This window comes from Tasmannia lanceolata, unplaced genomic scaffold (assembly GCF_043159265.1).
Source record: "Tasmannia lanceolata isolate RefF3 unplaced genomic scaffold, GAP_Taslan_0.1 ptg000490l, whole genome shotgun sequence".
Taxonomy (NCBI): Eukaryota; Viridiplantae; Streptophyta; class Magnoliopsida; order Canellales; family Winteraceae; genus Tasmannia; species Tasmannia lanceolata.
Genome location: NW_027519163.1, coordinates 27,501 through 40,000, shown reverse-complemented (window position 1 = coordinate 40,000; position 12,500 = coordinate 27,501). Strand labels below are relative to the sequence as shown.

The window sequence follows — 12,500 nt, the reverse complement described above, 5'->3', positions numbered from 1 at the left end:
GCCATGCGTTCAATACCAAAAAAGCCTCTGGGAAGCTGCAGGGATGACAAAAAGAGGGCGCTTTCCTGTGTTGCACTGAAAAAAAAGGACCTAAGAGAAGAGCGTCTTCTCTTAGCTTTCTTCCTCCCGCGCCCGCCGCCGCCCGGCCCGCGTTAGAGGGGAAGATTAGCAAAGCGGGAAAGGCCAAGTACAGGAGAAGGGGGAGGGGGAGCAGCATCTTATTCTCTTCGCTAGAACTTCCGGATCGGATAAGCATTCGGAACGGGCTCCGCGTTCATTTCGTTGGCAGAAACGATCCAATCCATTCGGGGCTTCGGGGAACCCAAAAACAAACGAACTCTTTTGACTTGATTCATAGATAGAATCAATGGATAGATAGACAAGAGATAGATGAACGAGATATCTTTTGATTTTTGCTCTCTAAAAGAAAGAGGCAGAGAATAGACATCCCTTTAGATGTCTATGTATCCTTTATCATCTCCCGATTTGATTTTATATCGTTATATCTTCTCTCTCTAAATTGAAATCAATTAAGAAATACATACATTATGAGAGAGAGCAGATGGATCCTATCCCCTATATCGAACACTCATTCCTTTCCTATCTATTGATAGAAAGATCTTCGTCAAATACCGGACTTTGCCTTTTTTTTTTTGAGGAATTCCTCATATCCATAAAGCTTCCCACAAGCACCCCACCCCATACGACTATAAGGGGGGGCTGTTCGCCTTTTGAATCAAAGTAGTAGGGGCTTCATAGCGACATTCATTCTAAAGGAAACCGAAGAACCTTTAGTCAATAGGATCCTTCAGTCGCAAACCAATTAATTAGTCACAAAGTAGACTCGTGACGCTTAACGACTGAACTCGTTGGCTCCGCGCACCTTTGGTACTTCAGTAGGGCGAGCAGTTTGATAGTGACTTCTTGCCATAAGACTCAAGGGCGGCGGGCCCTATTAGTAAGGCGACGAAAGGCTACTTCAATCTAGGAAAGAGCCGGAAACTCGAGAGGGTCGCCTTTGGAAGCGTTCGCCGGTAACCAAAGCGTCACGACATAATCAAAAGGAAGGAGTGAGGCTGACTGAATCCAATCCATAAACCCGGAAACGAAACGAAGTTCGTTCCCTTTCGTCAAGTAGGTAAGGTAGGCATACGAACCACTTTAGCTTTGCCTTAGACTCTATTGGAACAAAGCAAAGAAGGAGGCTGAATGGAGAAAGGAAAGGGACAAGGGCGGTCTTGCTTGGCGCGAAGGCTGCTGGTTCGGGGGTAGGGTACGGTACTAAAGGTCCTCGGACTTCCAGGCGGTTTTTATTTTGGGCAGCTGTTCACCGTTGGATCTCGCCAATACAGCCCCCTATAGTTTTCGTTACCGAGATATCTTTTGTTTTTTTTTCATTGTTCCCAGGCATTTTTTGGGTAATCAGCTCCCATGCTGCAAACAGTCAAATCTGAACTGAACCTTGTCGCTCTTCTTTCTTTCCTCGTGGGCAGGAAGCACACCAGCAGCGTGCGTTGCGTGATTCCACTGTGTTTTTTTGCACTTGACTGGGTGGACAGTTGACCGGAAGATCACTTCGATTCGCCCGGCCAGCAGGCGGGCGGCGTGCTTATCTTGTGTGACAACACTACAGAGCGAGTGGCTCTTCTAGGCGGGCAGCTGTGTGACAACACTCCTGAGAAAGCGGCGCTTTCGTGTAACATGCTATGGTCTCAACGCCCTTACGAGGTAGTGATGAGTTTCACGCGCTCTAAGCCCGGCCCGCGCGCGGTTAGGAAGATTGGCCGCAATCAGAGCGGTACCACCCACCCTACCCTACCACCTATAGGCGGCCGTCCGTCCTACAGCCGCCCGAAGAGGAACTGCAGTGATCTTGAATAGGGATCCTACAGCGATAGATAGAATCCCCATAAAAATACCACTAGATCGAGCACCAGTGATTTCGTATCCGGTCAAAATCTTGGCTAATTGATCGAAGTGGGTAGCTCCAGTAGACCCATAGATCATGGAACAAATAGGGTGGGTAGGCCCAACCACCACACTACACGTATAGACGCGAACCCCCCTCGTTACCGTACGTGCGACTCTCACCGCATACGGCTCGCACAAAGACTCCTAAATCCATCCCGAGCCTTTTCTTCCACCTCTCCTCTCCAATCCTCGATCAAACTTGCGTTCCCCAGGCGCTATGAAATGGGGGGCGCTTCCTTCGCCTATCGTATGTATCGGCTTGGCTTCGTCCCGAACCAAGGAGGCATTCTGGCGGGCGCATGCGTGTAGGAATGCCGACTACAGAGACTAAAAGACTACGACTACAAGCCAAGCCGGAAGCGACTCGCTTCTATTCTCGTTGGGATTGGATATAGATGAGGAATCTATAGATCGTAGTAGTTCGCCAACCTCTCTAACTAACATACGATACAATTTCACTTCACGGCACGGCCACAAACAAAAAAGAAAGAGCTTCGCTCGGTTGGCCTTCCTACGCTGACGAATGCCTCCTTTCTCTTCTCTGAAGTCTACAACAAGTGGGAGAGGCAGGATTCGAACCTACGTAGAAAACCTTCAACAGATTTACAGTCTGTCGCTTTTGACCACTCGGCCACTCTCCCCTTCCCGGGCCGAGGCCCCCCTCAAATGGGTTCCTGAATAAGAAGGAGGGCGGCGTTCGTTCTTATTGATTTGATTGAAGGGAACTCATACTATTAGCTTCGCTAGCGTTCCGGGAGAATCTAGTCATTTAGTCAGTTCATAACAATCTCTGTAAAGCAAGGGGCAAAGCTTCTACGACAGCTTCCCCCTCATGTAGTCGTCGGCCTTCCCCAGCCCCCCTCCCCCCTAAACGTAGTAAGGGCTTCTGGCTAAGCATCTTTCGGCGGAGGAAAGGAGGCGACTAGTCGCTTCTGGCGAAGCAGCGAGTTCATGAGCAAGTGAATGAACGAGCCAGCGAGCAGCGAGTGAAGTGACTGAACGAGCCATGTTCCTAAAAGGAGTGACCATGTTTTCTTCCCTTCTACTGACCTTTAGAGATAGGGGCGAGCAGCAAGCGAACTTCACTCAAGACTAATGCGTGATAGGCCTGACTACGTTTAGGGGCCTTACCTGACTACGTTTAGGGGGCCCCCATCACGTAAGCGGGGGCCCTATTAGCCCTATTAGTAAGTGAACAAGTCAAGCCCCCTTTTTGTAAGGAGCGCGATTATGGATTTCAGGCAGCAAGCGGGGGCCCTATTAGCCCTATTAGTAAGTGAACAAGTCAAGCCCCCTATGCCGCCCTTATTAGTATGTCGCGCTAGCGCCCTTACTCATAGGGCTCTTCTGCTGAGCGAAGCAGCGAGCCTACCCTTCTCGAGCCTACTTAGATTAGAAGCGAGCCTACTTAAATAGCTTACGCTTACCAAGCCTAGTCTACTAAAAGAGGGCTACAGCAAGCTTTCCCCCTTCGTTTGTTGTGGGTCGCGCCTCACCGCAGGCACTGAATGAATGAGTGGAGATCTTCCTTCCCCCTTGCTAATTACCAAGGACTTCGTTGCCACTAGTGGCGAAGAAAAACTCTACCATCCCACCCAAAAACCACTCGGAGACTGCCAGTCTACAAGAAGCTGGCAGAGCTTTAGCCATTGGACCACATCCATCCATCCTACCTAAACAGTCACCCTTTTCTTGTTCGTTCTTCGAATGACGCTAGTGGAGACTAATTCCTTCCGGCTAATGAAGATACTACTCCAGTCTTCCCATTCATTCCCAGTGGATCCTTCTTCTTCCTAAGAATTGAACGAACCAAGTTCACCTATACGAGAGTGAGGTTTTGCAAAACCAACAATCAACTTCCCACTTTGGATGTCCCGTTTGACGATTCTGCTAGTTTAGAAACTAAGGAGAAGGACAGGGGTCGCTAGGTCAGAAAAGCGAGAACTATCAATTCTCCCCAAGTAGGATTTGAACCTACGACCAATCAGTTAACAGCCGACCGCTCTACCACTGAGCTACTGAGGAACAACGGACTTAAGGAAGCCGACTCTCGTTCTTTGGACCAACCTATGACCGGGTTCGTCACTTTTTTTTTTTCACATACACCGGGAGAAAAGGTGACGATAGCAATCCCCTTTGCCTCCCCGGCCGGAGAGCCTCCAGGACAAGGGGGCGGCGGTCAACCATCAACTCTCGAGATGCATATTGATCAATCGATCTCCGCGTCCTGCCAGTTCGCTAAGTAGACTCACTCTACCGAGGGGCAACAAAGGCTGGAACTATTCCTGCCAAAAACAAGGGACCTACTTCTCATCCTAGGAGTTTGCAGGTATGAGAGAGTCCCCTCTCTGTCTGTCTCTCCGAGTTTCTACTACTAAGTAGCACTTCTGCTATTCAATCATAGAATCGATTCCGATCAAGCAAGCAGGATATTGTGGTCCTTTCATCTCTCTGCCTGCTCCATGCTGTATAGCCTAAGGATCATGAGCTGGTTGAATGCTAGAATACATGAGATCTGCCCGGTCATTTCGGTAGATGAAGTAGTGGGAGGTCGCGAAGTTAGGGGGCGTGTTAAGTTGAGAATTTCGAACATTGTAGCATTCTTTTCTAGGTTGGGGTTTGAGTTTCGAAGTTTCCAGAACTCTGATGGTGAATATACACCAAATCAAATGACGCATCGAGCGAGACCATTCTGTTCCATTGTGAATGAGATACGTTCGTTTTCGACCAACATCTACTCATATCCAGCTTCGTGTCATTTTTGAACACAGCGATCAGCAAGCTGCAAGCAGCAAGCGGAGGCTTTGACGCCGTAGCGCGCTGGAGCTGCAAGCAGCTTCAAAAGAATGCCTGACGCTAGCGCCATAAACGCCCTTCTTAGGTTAGTAGCGTGAGAGGGGCCCTCTCACGTAAGGCGCGCCTGACTTACCATACTAAGAAGGGCGTGAGAGGGGCCCTCCATTAGTAAGGGTAGGGTAGAACAAGACTTACCAAAAAGGGCGCGCTACGGCCCTATTAGCCCTTCTCACGTATGGGGGCCTACGCGACTTGCCAACTTCCCTTACTAATACTATACTAATAGGGCGTGATAATATAGGGGGCCCCCGCTTGCTTCAAAACCTTTACTAATAGGGCATCGCGCCCCCCCCCTATTAGCCCTTATTAGTATAGATTGTCAGGCGCGCAACGGCTTTTCAGCAGCCAGCAAGCCTTACGTGAAAGGGGGCTTCAAAGCCCCCTATTAGTAAGGCGCGCGTTAGCGCTTCCGTTTTGAAGCAGGCTTAACAGCAGCCTACGCTTGCAGCTCGCTTCGGACCGATCTGTGCCTTGATCTCCGGCCATGAATCAAAGATTCCTCCTGGTGAGCAGGGCCGTGCCGTGAAGGAAACGGCAAAACGAGGTTGCTTGCTCTCAGTCTCAGCCTCCTTATCAGAACAGAACGTTCCTTCCGCAACGCAAGGCCGATATGTTTCGTAGCAGCCAAGGATTAGTTCGATCCATTAGGTTCTTAGATTTGTTCGGAAAAGAAACGATTAACAAGAAAAGATCTTTGATTACGATTAAAAGGAACAATCTCAAATAGACCAAGATCCAATTTCTGATCATTTCTTGGTGAACATGATCTGCCATAATCTCTTCGATCCCTACATTTATGTGCCAGAATAAAGAGAGATTAGGTAGGGAAGTATATACTTTTTTTGAAATGCTAATCAAAGGGGGTGGGAAAGCAGCAGTCATTCTTTGGAAAAGCCCGGTTCTCTTTGTCTTCGAGCTTTCATTCCTCAATCCACTTATTCGTTCCTTCATATACCTCCCCACCAATAGATAGAGACAAATGGGAATAACCGAACCACGTCTACAAAATGCCAGTACCATGCAGCTGCTTCAAAGCCAACGTGATGCTCCTTGGTCAGATGACCAAGATATTGGCGAATACCACATATGATCGAGAAAAGAGTACCTATAATCACATGAAAACCATGAAAGCCAGTTGCTGAGGAAAAGGTAGAACCATAAATACTATCCGAAATAGTGGAGGGTGCTTGGTAATATTCCATTCCTTGAAAGCCAGTGGATACTAGAGCCAGTGAAACGGTAGCTACTAAAGCGTAAACTGCTCGTTTTTCCTTCCCCGCGAGTATAGCATGATGAGCCCAAGTTACGGCAGCTCCGGATGAAGGGGGAATAGGGGTATTAAGAAAAGGGATTTCCCGAGGATCTAAAACCCCAATCCCTTTTGGGGGCCAAATACCTCCGATCTCTACCGTAGGTGCCAAAGAAGAATGAGAAGAAGCCCGAAAAAAAGCAAAAAGGAACATAACCTCCGATACGATGAACGGAATAGAACCATATCGAGGTCCTAATTGTACGACTTTGGTATGATGTCCTTCCAACGTGGATTCACGTAGAACATCGCGCCACCATACGAACATGGTATATAGGATAAATATGAGGCCCAAACTGAGAAGTGTTGCACCCCCTTGAAATGGGTGCATGTACATCACACCTCCTACGGTGGTTGCCAAAGCTCCGAGTGAACCCGAAATAGGCCATGGACTTGGATCTACCAAATGATAAGAATGCCTCTGAGATTCAATCATAAACCACTTTGCCCCGGTTGTATGTAAACCCCCCCTTCACCCCCACCCCCTAAAGTGGTAAAGAAGGGCTCTTTGGGGTCTCATTTTCTTTCTATCTGACAGGACAAACAAATAGGAAGGGATGGTTCTTTCATTGCATTGATAGAAGTGTGACTAGAAAAAGAAAGACTCTCTCTATTACTTTGAGAAGAGAATCGTTGGTTTGACCGACGAACTACGTGGGAAAATGGACCTTCTTTCTTTGATTTTCAGCAAGCATTTTTTTGAAGTCACAATTCAGTCCGGTTTCGGAAAACTTGCCGGTCGCGGATTAGTTCGTTCTGCGCCGCCGGCGGCCCGATAGACCGAAAACGCGCAGGTTGATCTCTCTGGTTGAGGCTGCATTCATTTATTCAACTTGACGCGTGGGAAGGGCTGACTCTCCTAGTGGCTCGGCTTGGTCTCGCTCCCGCACGCCTGGACGATTGATTGAGAATCTCGAGAACCTTTCTGAACGTCCGTCTTCGCGGGGCGATTTGAAAAGGAGTATATCCCTCTCCGTGTAGTGCCTTCAAAAACACTATGATTTTCGAGAATGATTCTCTTCCGGGTTTAATGAGATTCAAAAACGATGCTTCCTTGGCCGTGTGGAACATGGATTAGCATTATGTCATTCCTACAAGTGATCCCCCATCCAGGACTGGAAGAAGTGCTATATGAGGACTTCGAGATCAAATATAGAATGTTTTTTTCCATTCCTCGTGAGCCACTTATTTCTCCGAAACAAGAGATCAAAGTGATTTTCCTCCTTTTTCCCAATAAGTCGACGGCGTTACACCATTGGGATACTTCGAATAAACTTGAGTACATATAGGATACACCGGTGCTAAAACCTTTTCTCGAGATATCTTCCAAACTGTTGGGGTCGTTGCTCCGGATGTTGTTCCCCCGGTGTGAAACCAGTTGGTTCCGTAGTTTGAGAATTCTGCTGATCCCAAGTACTCCATCTCCATCATTGCATATGGGAATATAAAAAGTCAAGAGGAGAAGGCATGACCAGAAGAATTGTGTGAAATAAGTGAATTTATCCAGTTGAGGCATGATTGATTGAAAAAACAATGAATCCCTCCAGACAGAAAGAGACTCCTTCCTGTACGAGTAGTGAAGAACTAAACGAGAGCTGTGGTTGGTTGTTGACCAACGGAAAGCATGGAAGAAAGAAAGATGAACAAAGAAGGGCGACTTGAGATGCCGCCCAGCAAACTGCGGCATTACTAATAAAGGGACCCCCCAACTCTCAACCTTTTAAGGGCGCTAGCGCCCGCCCAGGTCAAAGGTCTCCCCTATCCCTTATCTTTTTAAAATCCTGGAAGTAGGAGCTCTGGGTGCCCCTTGTTTCCAGACTCTCAAAGACGTCATCAAGACTCCGAAGGGAAAACTCAGTCCCATTCGGATTCTTCAGGAATTTCGCCCCCCCTGAAAGCCAGCCTCCTCCAGGGTCAAGCTCCTCCATTTGTGCGAGTATTCTCCCCTTTCTCGCAAAAATAGCGGAAGCCTTATGGAATAGTGCCTAAAAATCGGTTGTTTTTTTACCCTTATAGGTAAAGATTAGGCGAGAATAGATTTCAAAAAGGCTTTCTCCTCCAACCTCTTGCTCAAAAGGTTGAAGGAAAAAGACAAAGAGAAAGAGAAAGGAAAAGGGAAGGAAAATACTGATGCTTTTCTTAAGGCAATCCAGAAGTCAGAATAGAATGTGGCCGAACAGCTTAACAAAGTCCCTGCCCTTTTAGCTCTTAGGTAAGTAAGCTCCGGTAGCAAGGGGAGCACGCTCAAGAGGGAAGAAAGCAGCTCAGTTCGTAGACCCAAGCGCGGGCAAGTTTTGGATGGAAAGTACAAATATGAGACAGAGAAGGAGTTGACCGGTCCTCACACCAAAGGAAGGAAGGCACGCTAGCTATATGCTTTTCACATGCAAGTATTTTTGTTACTACCTCCGCTCTCGCTTCTGAGCCTCCTTGTCCTCAGGCTGTCACTTGAAAGGAAGGGAAGGTAAGTACTGTTACATCCTTTCTTCTGGGCAAAGAAGGAAGACGAAGCGATCCACTTCCTATTCTTTTAGGTATTTTCGGTTGAGTCGAGCGGTGGGCAAAGATGAATGAATCGTCGAGGCCTTACGTATGTAATTTCAAGGGCAAACAAGCGAGTATTCAAACGGGTGCTAGAGAAAGCATCTAATCTTGTAGGGCAGGCTTCTCACTTGCATAGCGGTTATACCACTTTCCTAGCTGTAGTAGCTGTTCTATCCCTTTCGTAGTAGGGCTATCCCTCTTTCATAGTAGAGAAAGTGTATCCTGCATTACATCAGCATGCTTCTGCTTCAGCGGGCAGTGTTTGCTCATGACAGTAGTCCCTCCTCCCAAGAAAATGAAACACTCGATGGGCCGCAAGGGGAGCTTTTGCGGGGAGCAGTGGACAGCGAGGGTGGTTCTCCCCAGTGCTCAGCCTTCGCCGGTGACAGGGATTCCTACGACGGGAGCTCCGGCGCCGATGTCAATATCCGCACTGATTCCAAGTTCACCAATGATCGCGGTGTTCAGGCCGTTGGCTATCAGTGATGATAGGCAGGAGGGATATGGATTGGTAGCTCATGGTAGTTTTTGCTGCGAAATAAGTTTTCCTTATGCCTGATGCCTTATGAAAGTGTAGTAGTGGTAGTAGTGCGAATTGTGACGGTTCCCCCGCGTGTTTGGACCAAGCATTTCCCAATGGATGGACTAGTAACGATTGGTAGCCCTATTCCCTAATAATACAGTGTGGGTTGGTCCCAACGAAAAAGAGCTTTTTATAGGGAAGTTTGACAACTTTTGACATCTATTTAGGGTAAAAAAAGCAAGGGGAATCACGCAAATAGAGCGGCTTCAGTGTCACTCGGCTGTGATGCCCCATCAATCGAGATCGGGGGACGACCACTACTCCCTATGTTCGTACAAGGTATATCCCTATCGCAAAAACAGACCTCCCGAACGGAAGGGGGAGTGCCTAGAGGTACGAGGCCGAATCCCCGTGCTATTTTCTATTAGTATAGTATGCTTTTTTATTCAATAGTGTAGTGAGTGTACCATCCTTAATCAAACAAAATAAGAAGAAAGCCCTAGTTTTCTATAGAAAAACTAGCAAGAGTACTACCCTTTCCACAATGCACCTCAAACGTGAAGTGGTCATTATACGACAAAAGAGGCTTGAGCTTTCTGACACTAACAGCTAACTCAAGGAAGTGAAGCGAAGGGACTCTCGGGGGAGAGGCCCGAGCGTAACGCCTTTGATTTAAGCGTAAACGCCTTAGATGAAAGTCTCGTGAATTCAAGAACATCCTTACTTTTTAGTGCATTCATACGCCTTTAAGTGATAGGGGGTGAGAGGCCCTCCCTATAGATCCAGTGGATGGATCAGCGACATCCAACCCCCCTATGTTGTAAGTTCATTTGATCCGGAGCTTGACGCATGCGTCTGAACCACCAGCATTCCTTCACGTCCCAGCTGCCCTTCGTTCGCTTTCGGATCGGGAAAAAGAGTCATTTGTGAAATCATGAAGGGGTTTACCGTAAAACGGATTCGTGAGACATTTTATTCAACGAATGCTTCGACCAACTTCCCATTTTCGGGGTAGAGATCGGAATCGACTGGATCAACCTATGCCTCGTTTATACGCTACTAGGTCCACTCTTGTCGGAATCTCCAAAGCCATTACTGATGTACTTCAACCGGTCCTTCTTACACGACCGCTTTTTCCACGGCACTACAGGTACACGCTTCCTGCCGGCAAGCGAGATGGATAGGTAGTAATAGCCAGGTAGAGATGTTATAGCTAGACATAGACCAACTAGCAAGAATGAGGGGTAATAGCGCTCTTACCTCGCCTTACAGCTAAGAGAAAGAGAAATTCTAGGTCAAGCAAGAAAAAGGGACAGGCCTCAAAAGAGAGAGATCAGGTAGTAGGACTTGACTTGCATATAAGGTATTCCTTTCTCTAGTTTTAGCCATGCGACCTTCCTTCTGGCTTTAAGGGATATTGCAGTCAGTTAATGGGTTCATTTTGTGATAGGTAAGGAAGACGCCACATATGGAAAGGGACAGGCCCTACAAAGAGATGGTCTCATTGGTCTTGGCCGTCAGGCTTGAAAGTGTAAGAGCGCTTTCTCATCGGGAATCGCCTGACTGCGGAGTCCAAGAGCTCTGTACGTTGGCGGAACTAGACAAGCGAGTGAACAGGACAAGAGAAGAACCAGGCAAGCGAGATCAGAACCCTTTCTCAATCAAAGGCAAGCAAGGAGCGAGGAAAGCGAGTACTGAATAAAAAGCAGCAAAAGCGAGCTATTATATTCCTCCAAAGCGCGAGACTTCATCATTATTTTCGAGTCTAGGCAAGCTCTAAAGGTGAAACTCTTTGTTCAGGAAGCTAGTTGTTCAGCAAGGGTGGTCTACGATCGTAGTTCTGTGGTCGTAGATCAGGGGCGACAGTCAAGGCAGCTAATTGCGGCAGTCAAGGCAGGCAGGCTAGTCAGGCAGACAATAAAGACAGGTCAAGTAAGCTAAAACATGCCAGTAGTCACAGCTGAAAGAAAAAGAAAGAGGAAGACAGCCATAAAGCCATGAAAGCGTTCCACTCGTGCTTCTGTAAAGAGAATCACCCCTATCTCTAAAAGGCTTCTTTCGCGAGGAAGTACTTCGCTCACTCCACTTGAACGGACCGAAGGACACACCAAGCTTCATTCAAGCATTTCCTCCATAAAGCAGTTCTTCCTATCTATTAGCCTGACTACTCATAGGGAAGGCAAGGCTAAAGGCCTATCAAAAAAAGAAGCCCTGCCCTGCCCTGGCTACAGGCTATACTGGCACTGGCACTGGCTGGACGGCTTGGTTTTAGACAGAAGAACAGTCACATCTGGAAGGCAAGGCGGAAGAGGTGTTCTCCATAATCAGCTTAAGGAACTCATGTAACCTCTTTCCTTTTGGCAAAGCACGGATGGCAGAAAAAGAGGAAACCTTCAACACGCCTTAAAGCATCTATCACACCTATCAGACCACACCGCTTAAAGACGCCTTAAAACACCCGTCCCCCCTGCCCCTACTATCATTTAGAGATGACGAATTGATCTCCTGGTCCTTTCGAACCAGATATTTAAAAACCTGGAAAGTACGGAATAGATCTTTGACGGTCCTAAAGTAGATCAGGAGGAAAAGACAGTCCTCTTTTCGTCCAACCTTGAATGAGTCCCCTCCGGAGAGAGATGCCCCCTCTTCTTTGCCCTGTATTGAATACCAGGGAGGATCACTCACCTGAATAAGCCTTCCCTCTGCTCCCAGTCGGGGTAGATGTCTAACCAGGAAGAGATATACATGGCAGCTAGCTGAGACCCCGAATGAATCTCCTGCGCCTGTAGATTCAAGATTGATTGTTCAACCTAGTTGCTCAACCTAGAGAGATTCGAATAGTATTGAATGGGGGGAGGAACCAGCTAATAGTCCTGGATGCCTTGCCTATCCTACAGAAGACTAATCCACATTAGCAGTGGGGTGGAAATGTTTAATTGTTAAGTTGTTTTATGAAACGATGCAAGAATTCGCCCCTATCACGTAAGGCTCGCCCTTATAGCTTATGGGGGGGCGCACACTCGCTGGAAGCAGACCCATTCGGGAACCAAGCAATGCCTGCCCTGCTAGCTGCCGCGATGAAGTGGGAACCCATTTTTGGGACCCGGGGGATAGAGTTTTTAGCCGATTTGAATATTCATTCAAGGGTGTGGTTTACATATTCATACATAGAAGATGCTCCTGCTTCGATCGAAAAGATTCGTTCATTAAGTAAGTCGCAACACATTCATTTGTTGATGGGTGAGAGGCAAAGCAGGAGCCCGGAGCATGTGCCAGTGAGGGAATAATGGAGCAAGC

General features: G+C 47.6%; 2 non-coding genes across 2 annotated transcripts; both read right to left on the bottom strand.

The window, feature by feature from the left end:
• Positions 1 to 2,529: 2,529 nt before the first annotated feature.
• Positions 2,530 to 2,612, bottom strand: TRNAY-GUA (transfer RNA tyrosine (anticodon GUA)). The gene has a single exon. It is a non-coding gene; the product is annotated as a tRNA-Tyr (tRNA).
• A 1,312-nt stretch (positions 2,613 to 3,924) lies between these two features.
• On the bottom strand, positions 3,925 to 3,996 carry TRNAN-GUU (transfer RNA asparagine (anticodon GUU)). Its single transcript has one exon. It is a non-coding gene; the product is annotated as a tRNA-Asn (tRNA).
• Positions 3,997 to 12,500: the final 8,504 nt, after the last annotated feature.